At 40.0% G+C, this 25,667-nt stretch overlaps 1 protein-coding gene across 5 annotated transcripts in view; it reads right to left on the bottom strand.

Moving 5' to 3' along the window:
* The window catches only part of SESTD1 (SEC14 and spectrin domain containing 1), a 149,956-nt gene extending 128,683 nt beyond the window's left edge, over positions 1-21,273 (bottom strand). For 4 of the 5 annotated variants that reach the window (XR_009256963.1, XR_009256962.1, XM_058712651.1 and 1 more), the window contains exon 1: positions 21,155-21,273. The gene's annotated coding sequence lies outside the window, so the exon portion shown is untranslated. Of the gene's footprint in view, positions 1-20,803; positions 20,913-21,154 lie in introns of those variants that run through there. The other variant, XM_058712662.1, reaches the window with a different exon arrangement.
* Between the last annotated feature and the right edge of the window lie 4,394 nt (positions 21,274-25,667).

Here is a 25,667-nt window from a genome sequence, read left to right as displayed (position 1 = left end):
TGTCTCTGAAGGCAAGGGAAACAAAAGCAAAATTGAACGATTGGGACCTCATCAAAATAAAAAGCTTCTGCACAGAGAAGGAAACAATCAGGAAAACTAAAAGACAACCAACAGAATGGGAGAAGATATTTGCAAATGACATATCAGATAAAGGGTTAGTATCCAAAATCTATAAAGAACTTATCAAACTCGACACCCAAAAAACAAATCATCCAGTGAAGAAATGGGCAAAAGACATGAATAGACACTTCTCCAAAGAAGACATCCAGATGGCTAATAGACACATGAAAAGATGCTCAACACCACTCATCATTAGGGAAATACAAATCAAAACCATGTTGGGATACCACCTCACACCTGTCAGAATGGCTAACATTAACAACTCAGGCAACAACGGATGTTGGTGAGGATGTGGAGAAAGAGGATCTCTTTTGCACTGCTGGTGGTAATGCAAACTGGTGCATCCATTCAGGAAAACAGTATGGAGGTTCCTCAAAAAATTAAAAATAGAACTACCCTATGACCCAGCAATTGCACTACTAGGTATTTACCCAGAAGATACAGATATGCTGTTTCAAAGGGGCACATGTACCCCAATGTTTACAGCAGCACTATCAACAATAGCCAAAGTATGGAAAGAGCCCAAATGTCCATCGATGGATGAAGAAAATGTGATATATATATATATATATATATATATATACACAATGGATTATTACTCAACAATTAAAATGAATGAAATCTTGCCATTTGCAACTACATGGATGGAACTAGAGGGTATCATGCCAAGCGAAATTAGAGAAAGACAAATATCATAGGACTTCACTCATATGAGGACTTTAAGATACAAAACAGATGACCATAAGGGAAGGGAAACAAGAATAATAAAAAACAGGGAGGGAGACAAAAACATAAGAGACTCTTAAATATGGAGAACAAACAGAGGGTTACCGGAGGGGCTGTGGGAGGAAGGATGGGCTAAATGGGTAAGGGGCATTAAAAAATCTACTCCTGAAATCATTGTCACACTATATGCTAACTTGGATGTAAACTAAAAAAATAAAGAAAAAGCAAAAAAAAGATGCTGAACCACAAAGCAAACCTCAACGAATTTAAAATAACCGAAATCACAAAGTATCTTCTAACAACAGAACCAAACTCCATAAGGGAAAAATAAAAGGAAAAATCTTCAACTACTTGGAAACTAAGTAACACACTTCTTGTTTGACCCAGGGTTTATTTAGAAGTCTCAAGGGAAATTTAAAATATGGTTACGCGTCTGACTTCAGCTCAGGTCATGATCTTTTGGTTCAAGGGTTCGAACCCCTCATTAGGCTCTCTGCTGTCAGCAAAGAGCCTGCTTCAGATCCTCTGTCTCCCTCTCTCTCTCTGCCCCTACCCCCCCCAAAACAAACAAAATAATAAATAAAAATAAAAATACACTGAACTGAATGACATCTAAAATACAGTACAGTTGCCCCTCAAAAAATGTTATGGTTATGGGCACCAACAGGTTACGGGCACCAACAGGTTACGGGCAGTAGAAAATCCACATGTAACTTTTGACTCTCCAGAAACTTTACTAACAGACTACAGTTGACCAAAAACCTTACAGATATCATAAATCAACGAACATGTCTTATCTGTTTTATAGATGTTGTAGTCTTACAATAAAATAACCTAGAGAAAAGAAAATATTAAGAAAATCCTAAGGAAAAAACATTTACAATACTGAACTGCATTTTTTGATAGTGTAAGTTTACAGTACCTGTTTTTAAAGATGAACTGTCAATCCCTACATCAATATTGTCTTACCCGATACAAAACTGTACGTGTTATGCACATTACTAATGCTAGACATCAAAGAGTGAGATAATATGAAACAAAGTGGGTACAAAATTATTACAGTAGTACAATATGTACTACAGTTAACTTTATGCAGTAATGATTTAATACTGCATCTTTATATCTTTATATTTGTTTATTTAGTTTTTACTAGGAATGGTGCCACATATGGTCTGGAAGTACTTGTGTGCATAAGTTTTGATAAATTTTAACTTTTTATAAAAGATTTGTGTTGGGGCGCCTGGGTGGCGCAGTCGGTTAAGCGGCCGACTTCAGCCAGGTCACGATCTTGCGGTCCGTGAGTTCGAGCCCCGCGTCGGGCTCTGTGCTGACAGCTCGGAGCCTGGAGCCTGTTTCCAATTCTGTGTCTCCCTCTCTCTCTGCCCCTCCCCCGTTCATGCTCTGTCTCTCTCTGTCCCAAAAAATAAATAAAAAAACGTTGAAAAAAAAAAAATTAAAAAAAAAAAAAAAAAAAGATTTGTGTTTATTTTATGTTAGTAAGTGATAAACTAGCATCTACATATTATCTTATGCATTTGTTACATACCTCTAATTTTTTGTTGTTGTTGTTGTTATTTCTAGGCTACACAGTTTGTCTGCTAGTTTTTTCACAGTGTCACAAAACTCCAAAAATTTTTCCAATATATTTACTGAAAAAAAAAAAAAAAAACCATGTAAGTTGACCCACAGTTTAAACTCATGTTGTTAGGAGTGCCTGGGTGGCTCAGTCGGTCGGGCATCCAACTTTGGCTCAGGTTATGATCTCACGGTTCGTGAGTTCAAGCCCCGTGTCAGGCTCTATGCTGACCACTCAGAGCCTGGAGCCTGCTTCCGATTCTGTGTCTCCCTCTCTCTCTATGCCTCTACCCCACTCACACCCTGTCTCTGTCTCTCAAAAAATAAACATTAAAAAATAATAATAAATTAAATAAACTCTTGCCATTAAAGGGTCAACTATATATCAAAAAGTGTGGAACACAACTAAAGCAGTTCTGTAGTATAGTTTATAACATTAAATACATTAGAAGAAGAAAAATCTCAAATCAATAATCTAAGTTCCAATTCAAGAGAAGAGCGAAATAAATCCAAAACGAGAAAAAATAAGAAAAAAAAAGCAAGAAGACATTACCAATATCAGGAATGAAACAGGAATAGCACTACCAACTACAGACAGCAAAAGGATAAGGAAATACTATGAACACTTCTAACCACTTTGATTTGACAACTCAGACTAAGTGGGCCACTCCCTCAAAAAGCACAAACTAGGGGCGCCTGGGTGGCGCAGTCGGTTAAGCGTCCGACTTTAGCCAGGTCACGATCTCATGGTCTGTGAGTTTGAGCCCCGCGTCAGGCTCTGGGCTGATGGCTCAGAGCCTGGACCCTGTTTCCGATTCTGTGTCTCCCTCTCTCTCTCTGTCCCTCCCCCGTTCATGCTCTGTCTCTCTCTGTCCCAAAAATAAATAAACGTTGAAAAAAAAAAAATTAAAAAAAAAAAGCACAAACTACCACAACTCACTTAATATAAAACAGATAATATGAATAGCTCTTTAAACATTATTAAGATAAATGAACTTGCAATTTACAAAATTTGAAAAAAAAAAATCTAAGCCCAGATGGTTTACACTGGAGAAGTCTACCAAATGTTTATAAGGGAATTAATATAAATTCTAAACAACTACTCTAGAAAATAGAGAGGAGGGAACACTCCCCAACTGATTTTATGAAGCTAGCACTACACATTGGTACCAAAATCAGACAAAGACATGAATGTAAATATAAAAACTGTTAACCAAACAGTAAATAGTAGTTGGCAATATATAAAAAGATAATACAAAATGATCAAGTGGTGTTTATTCCATGCAAAGTTGGTTCAGTATGTGAAAATTAATCAATGTAATCCACCATATTACCAGTGTGAAGGGGAAAAATTACAATCATATCAATTGTTGCAAAAACACAACTAGCAAAATTCCTCACCCATTCATCATAAAAACTTAGAAAAATATCTACAGAGGGGAACTCTCTCAACTTGATAAAGAGCTTGTACAAAAAAAAGTACAGCTAACATCATACTTAATGGTGAAAGACTAAATATTTTTCCCTAAGAAACAAGGCAAGTATGTCCACTCTCACCAATCTTATTCAATACAGTCCTGGGAGTTCTAATCAGTGCAGTGAGAAAATAAAATAAAAGGTATACAGATCAATAAATAAGAAATGAGATTTGCCCCTCTTTGCAGACAACATATTCATCTATGTAAGAAATCCCAAGGAATCTAAAAACTCCTAGAATAGAGTTCAGCAAGGTTGTAGAATACATCATTAAAAAAAAAAAAAAAAAAATCAACTGGGGGCACCTGGGTGGCTCAGTCAGTTAAGCATCCGACTTTGGCTCAGGTTATGATCTTATGGTTCATGGGTTCGAGCCCTGCATCAGGCTCTGTGCTGACAGCTTGGAACCTGGAGCCTGCTTCGAATTCTGTGTCTCCCTCTCTCTCTGTTCCTCCCCCACTCATGCTCTGTCTCTCTCACTCTCCTTCAAAAATAAATAAAAACATTAAAAAAATTTAAACAAAAAAAATCAACTGTATTTCTAAATACTAGTAACAAGTCTGTGAACACAAAATACACCATTTATAATCACTCTAAATAATGGTATGCCTTAAGAGACTGTTAAAAACTGAGAACAAACTGAGGGTTGATGGGGGGGTGGGAGGGAGGGGAGGGTGGGTGATGGGTATTGAGGAGGGCACCTTTTGGGATGAGCACTGGGTGTTGTATGGAAACCAATTTGACAGTAAAATTCATATATTAAAAAATAAATAAATAATGGTATGCTTAACTATTAATCTAACAAAACATACACAATACTTCCATACTGAAAACCACAAAATGCTAACGAGAAAAAACAAAGACCTATAAAACAAGGAGAGAGATACCATGTTCATGGATTGGAAGACACAATATAATAAAGATATCAATTCTCCTCAAATTAACACATGGGTTTCATGTCCCTCTCTTCAAAATCCTTTGTAGATACAAAGAAGATTATTCTAAAATTTATATAAAAAGATAAAGGAACTGGAATAGCTAAAATAAATTTGGAAAATAATAAAGTAGGAGAAATCAGTCTACCAGACTTCAAGACTTACTATATATTCACAATAATCAAGACCATGGCACTTGCAGAAGAACATATAGGTCAAAAGAACAGAAAAGAGAACCGAGAAATGGTACATGAATATGCCCAATTGTTTTTTAGCAAAGATACAAAATCAATTCAAGGTACAAAGATCGCCTTTCCCACAGATGGCAATAGAACAACTGGATATATATGGGAACAGTGGCGGGGGGGGGGGGGGGTGGAGAGAAACTTATACAAAAATTAACTCAAAATGGATCACAGTCTTAAATGTAAAATAGAAAACTCAAACTTCCACAAGTTTTCTAAAATCTTAGGAGTCAATTTTCAGGATCTATGTATAGCTACACTAGACTTGACATCAAATGCAGAATCCATAGAAGAAAAAACTGAAAAAGCAGCCTTCATCAAAATCAAAAACTTTTGCTCTATGAAAGACTATGTTAAGAAAACAAAAAGACAAGCTACAGAGTGGGAAAAAATTTCTTTCAAACTACCCATCTAACAAAGAACTAGTATCTAGAATACAGAAAACAATACTTGAAACTCCCAACAGTTAAAAAAAATCCAAATAGAAAATGGGCAAAAAACATGAATAGTTTCACCAAAGAGGATGCACAAATGACAAGCACATGAAAAGATATTCAATGCCATCCAGCCACCAAGAAAATACTAATTACACCAATTAGTGTACACTAATTACACTGGGACCTCATCATGCACCTATCAGAATGGTTAAAATTGAAGTCAAAAACCAAATGTTGCCAAGAATGTGGAGGGAGGGGCACATGGGTGGCTCAGTCAGTTGAGTGTCCAACTTTGGCTCAGGTCATGATCTCATGGCTCATGAGTTCCAGCCCAGCGCTGGGCTCTGTGCTGACAGCTCAGAGCCTGGAGTAGGCTTTGGATTCTGCCTCCATCTCTCTCTCTCTCCACCTCTCTCTCTCTCTGCCCTCCCCTGCTCACACAGTCTGTCTGTCTCCCTCTCCCTAATTTAAATAAGCACTTAAAAAAGTGGGGGGGGGGGGGAGGGTAAGGACCATTCAATGTATTAGTCTGCTAGGGCTATCTGCTATAACAAAATACCATAGACTGGGTTGGTTAAACAACAGAAATTTATTTCTCACAATTCCAGAGACTGGAAGTCCAAGATCAAGGGGTGAGCAGGTTTGGTTTCTTCTGAGGCTTCTTTTTTTAGCTCACTGATGGCCACCTTCTCACTGTATCCCGATGTGGTCTTTCCTCTGCGAATGAATATCCCTCAAGGATGTGTGCCCGCATTTCTTTTTATAAGTACAACACTCAGGTTGGATTAGGGCCCACTCTAAAGGCCTCATTTTAACATAAATTGCCTCTTTAAAGGCCTTATCTCCAAACACAATCACATTGTGAGGTATAGGAGGTGAGGAATTCAACATATCAATTTTAGAGGGAACAAAATGCAGTCCATAATATTCATACATTGCTAGCAAAAATTAAATGGTACGGCCACCATGGAAAACAGTTTGGCAAATTTTTTTTTTTAATGTTTATTTTTGAAGTTGGGGGGGAAGGGAGGGGCAGGGGGACAGAGAATCCAAAGTAGGTTCTGTGCTGGCAGCAGATAGAGCCCTGTGAGGGTTTGAACTTATGAACGGTGATATCATGACCTTAGCTGAAGTCAGATGCTTAACTGAATGAACCATCCAGGTGCCTCTGCAATTTCTTTAAAAAAAAAAAAAAAAAAAAAAAAAAAACTAAACATGCAGCCATACAACCCAGCAACTGCACTCCTGATCATTTAGTGCAGAAAAATGAAGACTCATGTTCATATGAAAACCAAACAAAAATGTTTGTGGCAGCTTTAGTCGTAGCAACCAATAACTCAAAAAACAATCCAGATGTCCTTCAATGGGTGAATGTTTAAATATACTGTGGCACATCCAGTGTGAAATACTACCCAGCAATTAAAAAGGAATAAACACTTTAGATTACAAAAAACTTAAATGAATATCCAGAGGACTACAAAGAATGAAAAAAAGCCAATCTCAGAAGGTTACATACTACAGATTCAATTTACATAGCATTCTTGAAATGACAAAATTATAGAAAGGGAAAATAGATTAATGATTGCCAGAAGTAAAAAGGGGGTACATGGGAAGGAAGTAGGTGTGGCTGCAAAAACAAAACAAAACAAAACAAAAAACTGTATCTTACTACAGATGGGTGGGAAATTTCACTGAAACCTTTGCACTTTCTGATATCTGAACGATGTGCTCTAAAAGTAAATTAGAAGAATAATAATGATCAAATAGCAATGGATGGGGAGATATTAGTTACCATATGTAGAATGATTAAAGAGGGTCAGGCTCTGTGCTAAGCCTAAGCCAGATTTATCCTAGCTCCAACACCTATGCTTCCCTTCACCAGGCTATCCTCAATTCTTCAATGTCACAGAAAGTTAACAACCACAGTGTCCAGCATGATCCTGCACAGAAGATGCAAATTATAAAATGACCTCTCCTATCAACATTCTTACTTCCTTAGTACCTGATCTCAGCCAAGTATCAAGGGGGAAAGCAATAATTACCTGCTTAAATGACTCACACTAAGATATAAGTAAGTGATAGGCTTAAATATTCTCACTATGTACAAAAGCAGGTTAACTCAAATGGCATTTAAACAGAAACTGTATGTTTAAGATAGAACTAAAACTGTAGTCCAAGTGTTGTCATCTGTTTAATTCAGGTACCCAAAAGCATCCACTCCCCATTTCTGATCTTGGGAGTTCTAGGTATTTTCAAAGTAAATTGAATACAAACCCCAAATTACAAAGCAGCAGTAGCAGTTTCCATCTCACCACAACTCAAGCTGTCTGGTTAGCTGCCCATCCTATAGAGAGGAAATATTTGGAATAGAGCTCCTATTTGTGAGGAAAGACAATCCAGAACCTGGTGAAAATCCATAAAACTCCACCTTTGTCTTCTAAGCTGCCTCTAAGCTTCCCTTTCCTGTGCCTTCTGAGTTCCTTCCCACCCCAGGGCATCCTTCAGACCTGCTGGCCCCAGGAGGCCAGGAATAGTCTTTCAGCCTACCCTATCAAAACAGAAAATAACTTAAAAAGGAAAGAAAATCTTTTAACAGACTTGTTTTAGAGTTCAAAGCATCTAGAAGAATGTTTGGTTTGAAGAAGTAGGAACGGTTTTTATTTTGCTGAGTCCTCCAGGAAAACAGCTTTCCTCCAGCTCCATGCTCGGGGGAACTGGGTCAAGAGTTCATAGGTAACATGAGCTCTACTTTGCCCTCTCCACTCTTTCTGCCTTACTTATTCAGAAGCCAAGAATCTAGGGGCGCCTGGGTGGCTCAGTCGGTTGAGCGTCCGACTTCAGCTCAGGTCACGATCTCACGGTCCGTGAGTTCGAGCCCCGCGTCGGGCTCTGGGCTGATGGCTCAGAGCCTGGAGCCTGCTTCCAATTCTGTGTCTCCCTCTCTCTCTGCCCCTCCCCCGTTCATGCTCTGTCTCTCTCTCAAAAATAAATAAACGTTAAAAAAAAAAAAATTTAAAGAAAGAAGCCAAGAATCTCAAATTCTGAGCATCCAGATTCCATTTTTCATGGTGTCTACTTCCGTTTCCTGGTTTGACATCCCTTTCTTCTTTCAGAATTGTGGTCATTTTGTACCTCCTCCTCCCCTCCACCATCCCACAATCTGTTCATGCTTCAGAGTTCTTGGAACCTCCAATGTGTTAGGGGTAAAGCCGGGTGTGTACAGTCCATGAGGCGGTTAAGCTCATGAACTCCCAGACATGAAACTCAACTAAGGAAAAGAGCAAAAGGTCATCACACCCACTATCACCCCTATCCAGTAGATGGAAAGTATGATTCAGCACTTTTGATTTTTACATGTACTTGGGGGTGGAGGTGGGGGTGTTGGAGGGAGGCAGTTAACAGTAACAACCACCAAACAGTACATAATACATGATCGGAACAAAACTACCAACCGGCAATGATTATATATACTGGAGAAGGCAATGGTATGGAAATACTTCTAAAACTACATGTCAAAATTAATTACAATTATATACACAACTAATTACAATATATTTTAATTTTGGCCTAATTATTATACAAAATAAAAAAAACATGAATATCATAAAAGATGTGTCACGCTGATTACCTTCCAGTTTTACTCTAATGTAACTATAACCTTTCCTTCCAACCTCTACCCCTGCCTTCAGTTTCCTTCATTGCTGGCTTCAAATGTAGGATGGTGGCAATACCTCTTAAAACGTTTTTTTTTTAATTTTTTTTAATGTTTATTTATTTTTGAGAGACAGAAAGAGACAGCATGAGTGGGAGAGAGGCAAGGAGGAGAGGGAGACCCAAAATATGAAGCAGGCTCCAGGCTCTGAGCTGTCAGCACAGAGCCCGACGCGGAACTCAAACTCACAAGCTGTGAGATCATGACCTGAGCCAAAGTCGGATGCTCAACTGACTGAGCCACCCGAGCACCCTACCTCTTAAAACTTTTTTTTTAAACTTTTTTAATGTTTATTTATTTTTGAGAGAGAGAGAGACAGAATATGAGTGGGGGAGGGGCAGACAGAGGGAGACACAGAATCCGAAGCAGGCTCCAGGCTCTGAGCCGTCAGCACAGAGCCTGATGCTGGACTCGAACTCACGAACCGTGAGATCATGACCTGAGCTGAAGTCGGATGCTCAACCGACTGAGCCACCCAGGCACCCCTAAAACTTTTTTAAAAACAGGGCACCTGGGTGGCTCAGTTGGTTAAGCGTCCAACTCTTGATTTCAACTCAGGTGATGATCTCACAGTCTGTGAGTCTAAGTCCCACATCAGGTTCTGCACTGACAGCATGAGGCCTGCTTGGGATTCACTCTCCCCCTCTCCCTCAAAAATAAATAAATAAATAAATAAATAAATAAATAAATAAATAAATAAAAACAAAAACCTTTTTAAAAAGCAATTACCAAGACACCATACTACCACACCAGAAGAGAGGTCAGCAACTTAGTGATCTACTTCTCAGACTGCCCATCTTGCAACCATAATATTAGTTCTAGTCTTTACGAGGTTCAAACTATTCCTTACCTAGTTATTATAATTATTTCCCCCAACATTTTTTATCACTTTCCAGATAATAAAGTCCAACTTACTTCACAAAAGCAGCATCAAAATCTAAAATTTTTAATTTTTTAAAAATTTTTATTTATTGTTTTTTAGAGAGCGCGAACAAGCACACAAGGGAAAAGAGCAAAGGGAAAGAGAAAATGCCAAAAGGGCTCTACACTTAGCACAGAGCCTGAGGGGCTCAATCCCAGGACCCTGGGATCATGAAGCTGAGACCCTGACCTGAGCCGAAATCAAGAGTCAGATACTTAACCGACTGAGCCACCCAGGCGCCCATTCATCCATTTCATTTTAAAAGTTAATTATTTTTTGAATGCTAATTCTATTTTTCAAAATTAAAAAGATAGAAAAGGACACATTAAAAAGTCTTTCCTTTATTCCTGTTCCTCAACTATTGAGTTCTCACCTCCACAAAGTCATCCAGTGTCATCAGATTCTTATGTATCTTTCCAGAAACCTTTATGCATACATGTGCTTTCCCATCCATTTTATACAAACAATATCTTTAGGGGCGCCATGAGATTCCATACTACATACATATTCTACACCTTTCATTTTTCACTTCTTAGAGGTTTTTTTTCATATCAATACACAGAGTCATCTTCTTTTTTAAAAATAAACCTTTTGCTTTGGAATAATTTTAGGTTTACAGAAAAGTGGGGAAAAATGTGCAAAAAGTTCCTATATGTACCTTACCCAGTTTCCTCAGATGTTATCATCTTACTGTGGTACATTTGTCAAAACTGAGAAACTGACATCAATACATTATTGTTAACTAAATTGTAGACTTTATTTGGATATCATCAATTTTTCCATTAATGTCCTTTTTCTGCTCCAGGATCTCATCCAGAATACCACATTGCATTTAATTATCTTGTCTCCTTAGTTTTCTCTGACAGTTTCTCAGTCTTTTCTTGACAGTTTTGAGGAATATTGGTCAGATACGCTATAGAGTAACTCTCAACTTGGGTTTTATCTAATGTTTCTCTCATGATTAAAATGAGGATATGGATTTCTGAAAACAATACACAAAGTTGAGCTGCTCTTCTCAACATGTAATGTGAGGGAGTCCTTGATGTATTTACATGACATCATTGGTGATATTAACCTAGATCCCTTGGTTAAGGTGTTTGCCAGTTTTCTTCAATGTAAAGTTACTATTTTTCCCTTTCCGTATTTTGCTTTTTGAAGTCAGTCACTGAGTTCAGTCTACCCTAGAACTCAAAGGGGGAATTAAAGGAACTTTCTTTTTAAAAATGTAGTAGTCTTGGGGGCCTGGCTGGCTCTGTGAAGAGCATGCGACTCTTGATCTCAGGGTGAGTTTGAACCCTCATGTTAGGTGTAGAGATTACAAAAAAAAAAAAATCTTTATAAAAATAAAATTAAAAATGTAACACTCCTTAAGAAGGATGTACCATATATTGATCTATAGTTAGATGGCATAATGTCAGTTAAGAAAACAGGCTCCAGTGCTACACTACCTGGGTTCAAACTCTTGCCTCTACGTTGTCTATGTGGTCTTGGGCTACTTATACTTGGCCTCTCAGTTTCTTTATCTATAAAATGGGAGTGTTAATAGCACCTACCTTATAGGATTATTGAGAGGATTTAATGAGAAAGTGTGTAAAGTGCTTAGAACAGTGTCTGACCCTATACCAAGTGTAGATAAATGTTCACTGTTATTCACTTTTTTTGTACCTACAAATACTGCAATGAATAACTTTGTATATGTTATCTTCCACACAGTGGTGAGGCAGGTGGGTATACTATAAGAGATTTCTAGACATGGTTACTTGCCTTTGTAATTTTGGTAGGTATTGTAGCATTTTGCATATCCATCAAAGACCTAGAAGTACATCTGTGTTTCTATATCCATGTTACCAAATTATTTGGTATTTGTCAATCAATTGGTGCCTACTTTTATTATGAATTAATTTGAGCATCTTTTTACTGAGCCATTTAAGAGTTAAGATTTTAGGGGCACCTGGGTGGTTCAGTCCATTAAGCATCTGACTCGTGATTTCGGCTCAGGTCATGATCTCAGTTTGTGAGACTGAGCCCTGCATCAGGTTCTGTGCTGACAGCGTGGAGCCTGCTTGGGATTCCCTCTTGCCCTGTCTCTGGTTCATTCGTTCTTTCTCTCTCTCTCTCTCTCTCCCCCCCACCCCCTCCCCTCTCAGAACAAATAAACTTTAAAAAAAAATAAATGAAATGAAAAGGATGACAAAAACATGAACTAAGGCAAAGCCACTGGAAATAATACAAGGAATTAATTAGAATTTTAGGAGATAAAAAAATCTAATTAAGGGTGCCTGGGTGGCTCAGTCAGTTAGCATCTGACTCTTGGTTTCTGCTCAGGTAATGATCTCACAGTTTGTGAGATCAAGCCCCAAGTTGGGCTCTGTGCTATCATAGCACAGAGCCTACCTGGGATTCCCTCTCTCTTCTTTTTTTTTTTTTTAAATGTTGATTTATTTTTGACAGAGAGAGAGAGCACAAGCAGGGGAGGGCAGAGAAAGGAGACAGAATGTGAAGCAGGCTCCAGGCTGGAGCTGTCAGCACAGACCCCGATGCGGGGCTCGAACCCATGAATTGTGAGATCATGACCTGAGCTGAAGTCAGACGCTTAACCAACTAAGCCACCCAGGTGCCCCTCCAGCTACTTCTTAATGCAGTGTTCCATGCAGCCACCATCAATCAAAGCTGGCCCATGAAATAAAACCCATTTGCCACATCTGGTCTCCACTACATTAATCTGTTTGCCTCGATATGTTCCTCCATGGATTTCATATACATACATGTACATACACACATACACACATACCAGTATTTTGTTCTGAAAAGGATTGAGACTTACAAGAATACACAAACTGTAAAAAGTTAATAAATTTAAAAAACAAATGCAAAAGAATAAAGAAAACACCAAAAATGGTGCCAAGAAAAAGGCTAAAAATATGTACAGCATAAAATCACTATGTCTGCTCTGGAGTGGGCCACAAATGACTTTGGCTTTCTAGTGGGCATCACAAAAAGGAAAGCCCAGTCCACAGTCCAGGAGATAAACAGGAAAGTACTCAAAATGGGAACTATTATGTGTATTTAGACCAAACAGTAATTTTTATGGAGCAAAGAGAACACTATAGAATGAACAAGATGAACTAGATATACAAGATACACAACTACCACTTCTCAAAGAGTTGGGAGGTTTCTGATAGTACCATCAAGAGATACCTACGGTATCTTACCAAAGACCAATGCAGCAAAACTGATTTTACAAAAAGCACGCACAAGCTTTAAGAATTTGCTATGTGCTTTTAGTTTTTTCCTTCAGTGTCTCCCTAAGTATAAACTTTTTGAAGACAAGAACCACGTTTTCTAACGATTACATATACCTCATGATGCTTTGTACTGTATTCTGCCAAAAAGCATTCAATAACAGTGAGAATTTACATAGCACAATTCAAGCCCACTCTGATAAAAATTCTCTAAGTTAAACACAGGAATTCCCACTCCTACCAAATAGAATAAAAATGATAACTGAAGTTTCAAAAGACAGAATTTCTGGACCTTCTATATACTATTATTCAATTACAATTTAATTTGTGATGTCCCAAGAGCAGTTTTTTGTTGTTGAGTTTTTTGTTGTTGTTGTTTTGTTTTGTTTGCACATCCCTAGCACAAAACTTACAAAAAAGCCAGTCAATACCATGGACTCTGATCAAATAAAATGAAACTCATAGCAAAAGCTTTGGCAACCCCTATCAAAGGAAATACAGTATCACAACCTTTCAAGAACATAATCAATAGCTCTTTATAAACCAGCTGACAAAGGCAGGTTCATTTTTCAAATGACTCTGCAAGTCTGCAAGTAGACAACGAATTATAATGCAGATTTTCCCTACTTCTTTCCAAGAACCTGTAGTTTCTGTAAACGCCAAGCTGTCAAAGAACTGCTGCTTCTAAGCTCTTCCATATACATATACATACACATACACACACACACACACACACACACGTGCGCGCGTCACTATCAAACAGTCTTAGATTTCTCTGTATGACCATTACCTATTCCCTCTCCTCTACCTGGTCAAATTGGAAATGCAATCAAGCCTGATGAATTATTTAGGTAAAACGATTATCAACAACTCAAGTACTGTATTAAAAAAACTTAAATTACTACTCTTAAGTATGGGCATTAGGATACATTAACCATCCTCTATTTGTATTTTATTAATGGAAATCATTAATAAATAAGTAGTCTCAGCCAACTGTGGTTGAGTTTTTTAATACATTTAGTATTTCAGTTTGCAGTATGCTTATTCAGAATTCCCTGTGCACAGGGGCACACCCTACCGTCATCAAGAGAGGACAGCTCTAACAAGTGAAAGAACATGGACAAGCATGGGCGGGGGGTTCCTCCAAATAAATGTCAGAAAACCCTGAACCTCTGTTTCATTAAAATGGGAAATAATCATCTCTATTCAATAGAATTACTGGGAGAATTAAATGAGGTTAAGATTTGTAAACTACCTACGAAATGCATATAAAATAGATGCTCAACACGTGTTCAATTTCTTGCTGTTTTTTTTAATAGGTAAGGAAACAGAAGCTGAGCAGGTGATCTGTCCAAGGCCAATGGCTAGCAATTGTAAAACACAGGCTAAAAGTCTAAGGGCCTAATGTTCTTTCCACTACATCAAGCAGAATTAAAACAGCAGAACCCTCGCACCGCATGTTTGTCACTGATGGTCATGCAAAGAAAAAGAATTAACAATCAGAACACCTGGGGCACATAAATGACTCAGTCAGTTAAGCATCCCACTTCAGCTCACATCACAATCTAATGGTTGGTTTCCTTGAGTTCCAGTCCCGCAAGGGGCTCTGCACTGATAGGGCAGAGCCTGCTCAGGAGTCTCTCTCTCTGCCCCTCCCCCACTCTCGAAAAATAAACTTAAAAAAAAAAATAAAAACAATATGAATGCCTATTAGATGCTAAACACTATGCTAATCTCTTTCTGCTCGTCTCCCGCCAAAATAGACTTTAAAAAATAAAAATAAACAATCTGAATGCTTTTTAGATGAACACTATAGTTCTCTCTTTCCTAACACCTACCCTATAAAGCTAATGTATTTATCCCATTTTACTGAGAGAAATTCTTAACTTGTCCGAAGTCACAAGGCTAATAAGTGATAATGCAGGATTAATCCAGGTGTGTTTTCCCCACTAACCTGCCTCAAAACTGTGCAGGTATTTAAAAATCACTGTCTATTGGGGCACCTGGGTGGCTCAGTCGGTTAAACGTACGACTTCAGCTCAGGCCACGATCTCTTGGTCTGTGAGTTTGAGCCCCGCGTCAGGCTCTGGGCTGATGGCTCGGAGCCTGGAGCCTGCTTCCGATTCTGTGTCTCCCTATCTCTCTGCCCCTCCCCCGTTCATGCTCTGTCTCTCTCTCAAAAATAAATAAACTTAAAAAAAAAAAAAAAAGCTGCTGAGAATTCAACTCAGTTTTTAAAAATCACTGTCTACCAAAATCAAATTCTAAATAACCTGGAAATTTTTATAGAGCCTTCTAATTTATTAGTGGAAACCATCCATAGCTCCACCATTCCCTCTCCTTAAACTTGTTCTTGATAAAGTAAAACAACTTATGGTAACTATAGTGACAAATTTACATTTGTATAGCGTTACAGTTTAATAGTATAGATTTGTCAATTTTTATTAGATACAACTACTGAGATTTTTTCATACGCTAGCTCACATCTCATTTTAATACTTTCAAGACTCCTATGAGGTAGGGATTATTACCATTTTACAGATAAGAAAACAGAAGTTTGAAGAGAGAAAGTCTTCTCTATGGTTATACAACTAGTAAGCATAGGGCCTTACCCTGGACCTCTCTAAGAGAAAAGCACATATACTCCTGCATCCACTGCTTCAGCTAACCATTTGCTTTTCTCAACTTACTCATCAGAGCTAAGGGAAGGGAAGTGTGTATATGGAAGGATTCTTTCCCCAAAAATGTAATAGAAAATACTGGCCAAAACTCAACAGAACAAGAAAAACAGGAAGAAGTTAAAAGGTTGTCTCAGATCTCTTCCCTCCCCCAAGGTTATCAGGGAATTTCTAATAAATGCTTAAGGGCAGACATTTTTAAACTATTCCAGAGCACAGGGGAAAAAAGGAGAGTTTTTCACTTCATTCTTAGAAAGCGGCTTAACTCTGACACCAAAACCAGGCAACGATAGCAAACCAAAAAGAAAACATAAATATTATATTTATCCTTTGTGACTATAAATGCAAAAATCTTAATGTATATAACTATAAAAACTAAGGAAACGTGTAGTACAATCCCATCTGTAAAGGGAAAACCAATGTGAATGTATGTATGTATGGTTGGATATATGTAGGTTGGATATACACACGTACACATCAATCAAAGATACAGGTGGAAATATAAACCCTAAACTGTTAACAATGGTTACCTGGGACAGGAATGATCTTGGGGGTGAAAGAAAGGACGGGGACAAGAAGTAAAGGGAGGTTTTCAGCTTTTACTGAATATACCTACATACTACCTGAATTTTTATAATGAACATGCATCATGTCTTCCATTAAAATATATAAATGAAAAGCACAGCCTAAATACTCATTTGCTGTATCTTCTCTACTTGTTACAATGAAAACGAATTCTTCTATTTACTCATTGGGCGTTCATTTATTTAACATGGAGGGGGGTTGCAGCTCCTATGATTGGGCACTGAGCTTATAAGCACTTGTGCCAGCCACCAGGTATTTACACCCTATCGTTTTTTTAAGTAAACTCCACCCCCCACCCATGGGGCTTGAACTCAGGACCCTGAGATCAAGAGTCACATGCTCTACCTATGGAGTGAGCCAGGCACCCCTAGGGCCTTTTTTTTTTTTTTAAACCCAGGATGGAACAGTTACTTCCTTCCATAAGATACATGCTGAATTTTAAGTCAAGTTCCAATTTTTACCATTTATTATTTTTTTAGGTCACGTGTCAGGGGTAAGAAATATTTTTTTTTCTGGAATTTTTACTGCCTTTATTCTAAAAAACAGCACCAGATCATTTTTATTGAGTTTTTTTTTGGGGGGGGGGGGAGGGGGATTAAAAAAATTCATTTGTATTCATAGTGCTGGACACTATGTTGGACAATGGATATGCAAAAATGAATAAATAACATATGGCTTCTCCCTACACTTAAGGAGCTGTTAATCTTGCATACCTATGTCTGATACAGAGTGCCACATAAAAACTGAAATATGTACCTCAGTAATCCTGCACTTCAAGATGAAACTGGCAAACTGCCCTGCTCAAAAATAAGTTAATTTCAGTTTAACCCAGAAAATTTTTAACATTTATGAAAGATGGAAAATTATTCAATTATTTTAAGATAAAGGGAACATATCAGTGGGAGAACAGAACAAGGAAACTGTAGGGTAATATAAAACACAACGTCTCAGTGAAGAGTGGGTTCTAGGATTAGCTATGCCACCAAGAAGCTGTTACTAGGTTTACTCTTTCTGGTTGCTTCTGTATAGGAAATATGGAAATCATATCTACCTTATTAGGACAGAAGAAAACAAAGGCTTTATTTTTAAAAGAATAACAAAATCTAGGGGCTCCTGGGTGGCTCAGCTGGTTGAGCATCCAACTTCGGCTCAGGTCATGGTCTCACGGTTTGTGGGTTCGAGCCCTGCATCAGGCTCTGTGTTAACAAACAGCTCAGAGCCTGGAGCCTGCTTCGGATTCTGTGTGTCTCTCTCTCCCCCCTGTTCATGCTCTGCCTCTCTCTGCCTCTCAAAAATAAATAAATGTTAAAAAAAAAAAAAAAATTTTTTTTTAAAAGAATAACAAAATCTGGTGAATATGAGGCACTATGGCCACAACACCTGCTTTTTGTTGTTTGGTATGATTTTTTATTTATTTTTCCCCACTGTGTCAATGATTAGCCGAGCAAATTTGCAAACACAATTTAACTTCTGTATGCCTCTTGGAGTGGAAAGAATGGAGGAAGATCTGAGTGTACATTCAAACCCTCCTACTAACTCTAAGGTTAAAAAACAAGCAATTTATTTAACCTTTTTGCACCTTAGCTTCCTAGCAGTAAAACATGGATAAACTTATCTTACAGAATCATTTCAAAGACTAAATGAGAAAATACATGTGAAAACAAACTTAGAAACCATTATAAAATAGACATTTTGTCTAAATAAACAAAAGGCCAATAAGAACATGAAAAGATACTCAACATCATTAGCCATTAAGGAAATGCAAATGAAAACCACAATGAGATACCACTTCAGACCCACTAGCATGGCTGTCATCAAAAAGGCAACATTAACAAGTCCTGGAGAAAATGGAACCCTCATATTTTGCTAGTGAAAATGTAAAATGGTGCAGCCATTGGACAACAGAAGTTTGGTATCGTAAGACCCAGCTATACCACATCTCAGTATACACCCGAGAGAACTGAAAACACATGTCCACACAAAAACTTGTAAATGAGTGTTCATAGCAACAATTCTCATAACAGCCAAAAAGTAGAAACAACCCAAATGTCCATCAACTGATGAGAGGATGATCAAAATGTGTCATACCCATAGAGGAAACATTATTCAGCCATAAAAATGAAGTAGGCAAAATGCACAATATGGATGAACCCTAAAAATATTATGCTAAGTAAAAGACACAAATGGCCACATATTTGTATGATTCATTTTCTATCAAACATCCAGAATAGGCAAATGTCGGGACAGAAAGTAGATCAATATTTGCCAAGTGCAGGAGAAGAGGAATGAGAGTGACAGCTAATGAGGAATGAGAGTGACAGTTATGGGGTAAGGGAGTTTCTTTTCAGCATGATGAAAATATTCTTGAATTGGTGATGTCTGCACTACCTTGTGAATATACTAAAGCCACTGAATTGTACACATTATAAGAGTGAATTTTGTTGGTATAAGAATTATATCTCAATTAAAAAAACTATTATAAAAATTTAAGTTTCTGCTCCTCATCATCAGTCAATATTCTACTTTTTCCAAGAGGTTGTTCCTGTAGCTTGTAACAGCTATGAAAAGCTCTCTGAAGTCAGATGTGATACAGATGAATGGTATTTTTAGTAAAGTAAAACTACTAATCATTCCAGAGAAACTTTCCACAGATCACATTAATTTGGTATAATTTTATTTCTTCAAAAGAAAAGTCCTTATTAATAGCAAGTTTGTTCGTAGGGAGTAGAAAGAGCTTCAAGGAGTCTTTCCAGAGTACACTGAAAAAAAACCAAATAGGTCAGAATGTAACACGTTTTTCTGCTTTTTTATAATAAGTGGACATTTAGTTTTCAGATATGCCCCTGCCTATCAACTAAAACCGAAGTAGATGGAACTTTGCAATGTCTACCACCTTTCATTTCATGTTCTGTTCTCCTGCCACTCTGCTAAATCCATCAGGGGTTCCTAATCTCCATCAATTACTCCTTCCCATTACTCTTCTCAGGGATTAAAATGCTTAGCAAACTCTTCAAATGCAATCAATTCATTCCTAACGTTGAAGGACTTTATAGAGTTAGGCCCAATGTTTAAGGTTAAATTTAGTCTATGTTGCTTGAATAAATACACAGCAAAATGATTTCCTGGGGTTTGGGATAGACAAACAATCTATAGAGTTGTGTAATGCTGTCTAAGTCATTGGGAATTTTTTCATGTATTGGGTCATGGGGCAAAGACAGTCACCAACTTTTGTCCACAAAAAGTATTATGTATAAAAACTTCCTGGTTCTAGAACAAAGAGGCATTTTATTGCTCAAAGCACAAGTAAGATATTTTCCTTCCATTTAGTATTGTTATACTAAAATAGCATACCAACAAAACCAGCTAGGTAACAGCATGACCAAGGTATATGAACAAAGATAAATTGTTTTTTATTAAGTATTCCTCCTGGGGGGGGGGGGGGGGTTAGAAAAAAGTTCTTCACACATACGAAAATAATCCCAGATTAAGCCAAAGAAAACCATGTGGATTAATATTTTCCAAAACGGGCGGATTTTGAGTGGCAATTTTAATTTGAGAGTTTGTCAACCTATGCCAGGATGTGTTGTGGGTATATTTGGCACGGACAAAATGTGCAGCAAGAGATGACCTGTCAAACAGCTGCTATACAGTTACTCCCTCAAAGACCACTTCCAACTTCTGGGATAATGTCTGTGTAGGAGAGAAAGACGTCAAAGCACCAAGAAAACCACTTGCTGTCAGAGCAGCAGCAAGTCCAAACCGTGCATCCCAGGTCGAAATCCCACCCGCAACTTCACGAGCCGGCCAGACTGCGGCTCCTTTCTACTATCAGTCTACCTAACGTATAAAAAATAAATACATAACCAGAGATCCTTGCCAACCCTCTCTTCCTTCTCTTTGTGACTCCTCCAAAGGCTGAAGGGATGTTAACAGCCTGCAGGCCCAGGGAAAGCCAAGCCCCACGCCGCAAGACAGGCATCCAGGAGCCTCGCCACGGCCCGGGGGCCTCGGGCGGGCGTCCCCCACCCACCGGGCAAGGCTGGTCACTGGCCACACAAAGAAGCCGGCTGCCGGAGCCGGCGCCTCCGCATGTGGTGCCCGCACGCCGGGAGGACAAGACCCGCCGGAAAATGAGGATTAACGCCCAAACCTGTTGCATGATGCGTGTCCCTTTCACCCAGAAATGAACAAGGGTGCTCGGGGAGGGTGGGGAGACGAGAGCGGCCGGGCAGTGCGGAACGAGGCCGCACCCGGCAGGCGGCGCGGAGGCAGAGGCCGCCCGCGGGGCTCCCACCTCGGGCGCTTTGTCTGCGGTGGCGGCGGCGGGGCGCGGGAGCCCCTCCCTCAGCCGAGCGGCTCCACCGCCCCGCGGCCCGCGCCCAGGAAGAAAGCCGGGCCCGCCACCCCCGCCTCCTCCACCCGCCCGCGCTCGCCGCCCGGCCGCGGGGCCTGCGCACTCCTCCCGCCAGGGCCGCCCGGGCCGCGCGGCGGCCACACTCACCTGGCTGGCGCTGGCGCTCGCGCGGGCGGCCGGCAGCTCCGGGGTTGGTGGGGAGGACGCGGGGACGCGAGCTAGGCGCGGGCGGAGGCGGAGGACGAGGCGGGAGAAAGGCGGGCCGGGGGCGGAGCGGGCCTGGACGGCGGCGGCGGCGACTCCAGCCACTCGCGGCAAATCGTGTCCCGGCCCCTCCGTGCGTCAGGCAAGGGGCGGCGGCGCGGGCGGCCTGGCGACCTCCCCGCACCCGCGGCCCGACCCGCGTCCGCGCGACCCCGCGCGCGCGCGATTAGCGGCGGCGCAGCGACCCCGCCCGGCGCGGAAGGGGGCGGGGCGGGCAGTCCCACCGGGGCTGCGGTGGGGGTGGGGCGAGGAAAGGGGCCTCCGACGCACCCCGGCTGACCCCGAGAAGCTGGCCGCTTGCGGGGCTCCGCGCTGCCAAGCCCGCAGCGGTGTGGGTAACGATAGGAGCACTGGGGCTAGAGTCTGGAAGCCGGGTCTTAAGGAAAGACCCCGCTACTTGACGGCTTGCAAATCGTTTCTTTTCTCTGTCCTCAGCCTGACATATATAGGTTTGAGTATATGGTCTCAAATTTTCGAAATTCTAACCTCTACGTTCTGGAGAATGAAGGCAGCTGGGGGGAAATGGGTCGTACTGAGGAAAGGCTGGATTCAGGGCATTTGTTTTTCTTTGGGGATTTTTCTATTGGGCGATCCAAAATTTATTCACAAATGGCCCTCTGATAATCCTACTTCCCCATCTTCACCAACCCTAGTTATTTTTCTCCAAATGTACTGGCTTCGGAGTCCTCGTTCTTCTAACTTTATTGCGCAAATCATTTTTATGTCATTTCCTGAATTCAGTTCAAAAGAGTCAGCAGCTAATATACACAAGCTCAGGGCAACCATATGGTCCCAATCCCAGGCCTTCCGTATTACTCACTGTACCACTCGCTTCTGTATCACCTCATTCAATGGATAAAATCTTGCCATTCCAACAACTAGGCAATCAAATTTCTCTCCACTAAAGTTCTCTGATCAAAATCCCATGGATGAATTCTTCCGCTTATTTCTGTGACTAATCATCTGTCCCCACTATTTCAACCTCTTTGCCACTCTTTAGATCAAGCTTTCCTAATTTCTGCTTCTGTTTCATATGACTGCCAGAGAATGCTCCAAAACCACAGAGCCTCCCTCTTTAAAATTCTTCAGAGGCTCTCCACCTGGGCAATCAGGTTCAAGCTAATTACCATGGTATACAAGGCATTTTACCATCTGATCCCTAGACCTCTTCAGCTCCAGCTCTGACTCCCACCACATTTCACGCACAGATGCAACAGGTTCTGTCTGAATATCTTTGTGTATTTACCCCCATCTGAAATCCATCCCTCATTTAAGCAGGTGAACTCCTACTATCCTTCAAGATAATAAACTCATCATTTTCTCTTTGGAATCTTACCTGACATCACCTCTTTTCTACACACCCACGTGCTCACCCTATACACTTACACTGAATTAAATACTCTTTCCTTTATGCCTTCATGAGACCTTTTATGTATTCGCTATGATTATCCTTAGTACTTTTTCCCATTGCTTTGCTTGGTGGTCTTTTGTTGCTAGACTGAGTTCCTTAAAAGGATGCAGATTTTTGTCTAGTTCATTTTTGGTTCCCAGACCTAGCAAAGTGCTCAGCACCAAGAAGTTTCTCTTTGAATATTTGTTGAAGGTTGAGGCATTCCTTCCAGCAGACAAATGTTGAGCATCTATTCACCAGGAGGGAAATATACAGTACAATCCACAGTCCCTGTCTTGTTAACCTTTCACAGTATTCTATTCTTCCTTAACAAAGTGGCATTCTCTGCTTATCATTTAAAGTTTATTAATTATTTTTGAGAGAGAGAGTGAGAGTGTGGGAGGGGGGAGGGCTGGAGAGAGGAGAGAGAGAATCCCAAGCAGACTCTGCACAGTGTGGAGCCTAATGCGGGACTTAAATTCACAAACCGGTGAGATCATTAGTTGAAAACAAGAGACGTCAAACTGAGGGAGCCACCCAGGCACCCCTCTCTGCTTATCATTTAAAACCCTGGGGGGATCTGGTGGCTACATAGGTTAAGTGTCTGACTTCAGTTCAGGTCATAACCTCATGGTTCATGACTTGGAGCCCCACCTTGAGCTCTCTGCGCTGATTGCCTAGAGCCTGCTTAGGATCCCATCTCCCTCTCTCTCTGCACCTCCCCCACTCATGGACACACATGGGCGCTCTCACTATCTCTCAAAAAATAAACATTAAAAAAAGGTTTTTTTAAAAATCCTGTCCTCCTACCATCCACATTCTTTCCTTGTTTTAATAAAGCAAGAACATGCCAAACAATCCATTACAGTAATTCCCAAACATCCCTGCCCTTCCTCTTTCCATTCCCTCTAGCTCCACACTGTTACCCAGTTAGTAGATAAGGACTAACTGCTGTAACAGAAAAAACAAAACAAAACCAAACAAAAGCCATCAGGTTGTAAATCCAGGGTGAAGTCTGGGCGCTGTATTTTCCAATAACTACTGAATTAATGAACATAGCTCCATCGCTGAAATTCACTAGGCCTCGGAGTTCCTTTGGCTCTATGATTAGACTTCATTTTTGATATTTTTGTGATGAAGGTAAGCGTATCCTTTTCTTTTGAATTTTTTTTTAACGTTTATTTTTTGAGAGAGAGAGAGACAGAGTGTGAGTGGGGCAGGGTCAGAGAGAAGGGGAGACAGAATCCGAACCAGGCTCCAGGCTCTGAGCTGTCAGCACAGAGCCCGATGTGGGGCTTGAACCCACAAGCTGTGAGATTATGACCTGAGCCGAAGTCCAACACTTACCGACATTTAACTGACTGAGCCACCCAGGCGCCAAAGCATATCCTGCTTTATACAGCCTATGTAGAAGTTGAGGGACTACTAGATCCTTACAAAGTAGCTGTCCAGCATAGGCACAAACTCCATGTGGTAGGGAACCACTCACTACTTTATAACGATATTCATCTTTGAACAATCCTTCTAGTCCTTACATTGAACTGAAATATGTCTCCTTATAAATTTGTAGGTAGCTATGGTATTGAGAGGAAATACCACTAGGTTTAAGTTCTAAAGTGGGGTGATCAGATCCCAGTTCTATAACTTCCTAGCTATATGAACTTGGACTAGCACAAAACAACTCCAAGTGTGAGTTTGTTCAATTCTAAAAGGGGAAAATAAGAATACTTTCAACCATTATTATAAATATGAATACAATGTGTATTAAAGGGCCCAGGGAATCTGAGTCTAGTACCGTGTATTGAGTACAGAACAGCCCCATTCCCCTTCCATACATAGCCTTTTAAACATTTGAAGTCAACAATCATAGCACATGCCTTCCCATACATACTATGCTTCACTCACATGTACCCTTCATCTCCTCCATACACTTTCATCTGATCAAACCCTAGCGCCTCTTAAAAAGTGGCATCTAGAACTGAGTCCAATAACCCAGGTATGAAGAGAGAAATAGTGAAGTATAATTTACCACATTTTTATGATATTTCAAATTTCAGTCTGATATCACAATAACACTTTTCTACCACCTCATATTGTTCATAAACATCAAGTTTTGCCAACTAAAAACAAAAGTACCTCCAAATTCTTTTTAAGTCTTTAACACATATATAGCTATAAAACCAAGTCTCCTTCAGCCTGTATTTGTACAATTTGTTTTTGAAGACTGAGTGCAGATCTTTGCATTTATTCCTCTTAAATGCCTTTTTGGAAGTTATGTATCAGGAGTCCCTGCCAAATAGAAATCAGCAAAATGAGAATAACCTTAAAGAAAAACATTCAGTGGTGGGGGGAAACCATCCCAAAGGCACTTTTGCAACCAAGTCCTAAATTCCTAATTTCTGCCCTGCAATTTTCTTTGGGCTTTTTATTAAAAGCCACATTTAAATGTCATCTAAAATTAAATAACTTTCACACTTGTCTTGTTTTATTTTTATAATAAGTGAATGTTGAAAGCACCTTTTATGTGCAATATGTTCCCCACACGTTGTTCACTGGAACTTCTGAAGAACTCACTGTGAGTTAAGGCAGACCCAGGTGTTGTTAAAGCCACCTTACTGAAGCTCAGTAGGGTGAGGTAATTTGCTGAACAGTCACCCAACACCAAAATTGGTTTCTTGAAGAAACTGCCCCACCCACAGCCCATGCTGAAGGGGAGGCCCCAGGCAGTACTATTGTGCTGTGCAATCCCTGAGTCACTGCTAATTGCTATGATCTATAACAGCCAGGTCACACCCATTCAAAAGTGACCTGGGGGGGGGGGGAGGACCTCAATCCAAAAAAGCTGGTCCAATCAGACAATCAGTTGGGGATACTATCTCCCCAAGAGATCCAAAAGGAGACACAGAGGGTGCCCATAGGTGAGTAGGGCTCTGGCAGAATAATGTCAGCCCAATGACTAAGCAGAAAACATCCATTCATTACACATTCAACTCTTATATTCAACAA

The sequence above is a fragment of the Neofelis nebulosa genome, chromosome 2 (assembly GCF_028018385.1).
Source record: "Neofelis nebulosa isolate mNeoNeb1 chromosome 2, mNeoNeb1.pri, whole genome shotgun sequence".
Classification (NCBI taxonomy): domain Eukaryota; kingdom Metazoa; phylum Chordata; class Mammalia; order Carnivora; family Felidae; genus Neofelis; species Neofelis nebulosa.
This window is presented reverse-complemented; position numbering and strand designations above follow the sequence as displayed.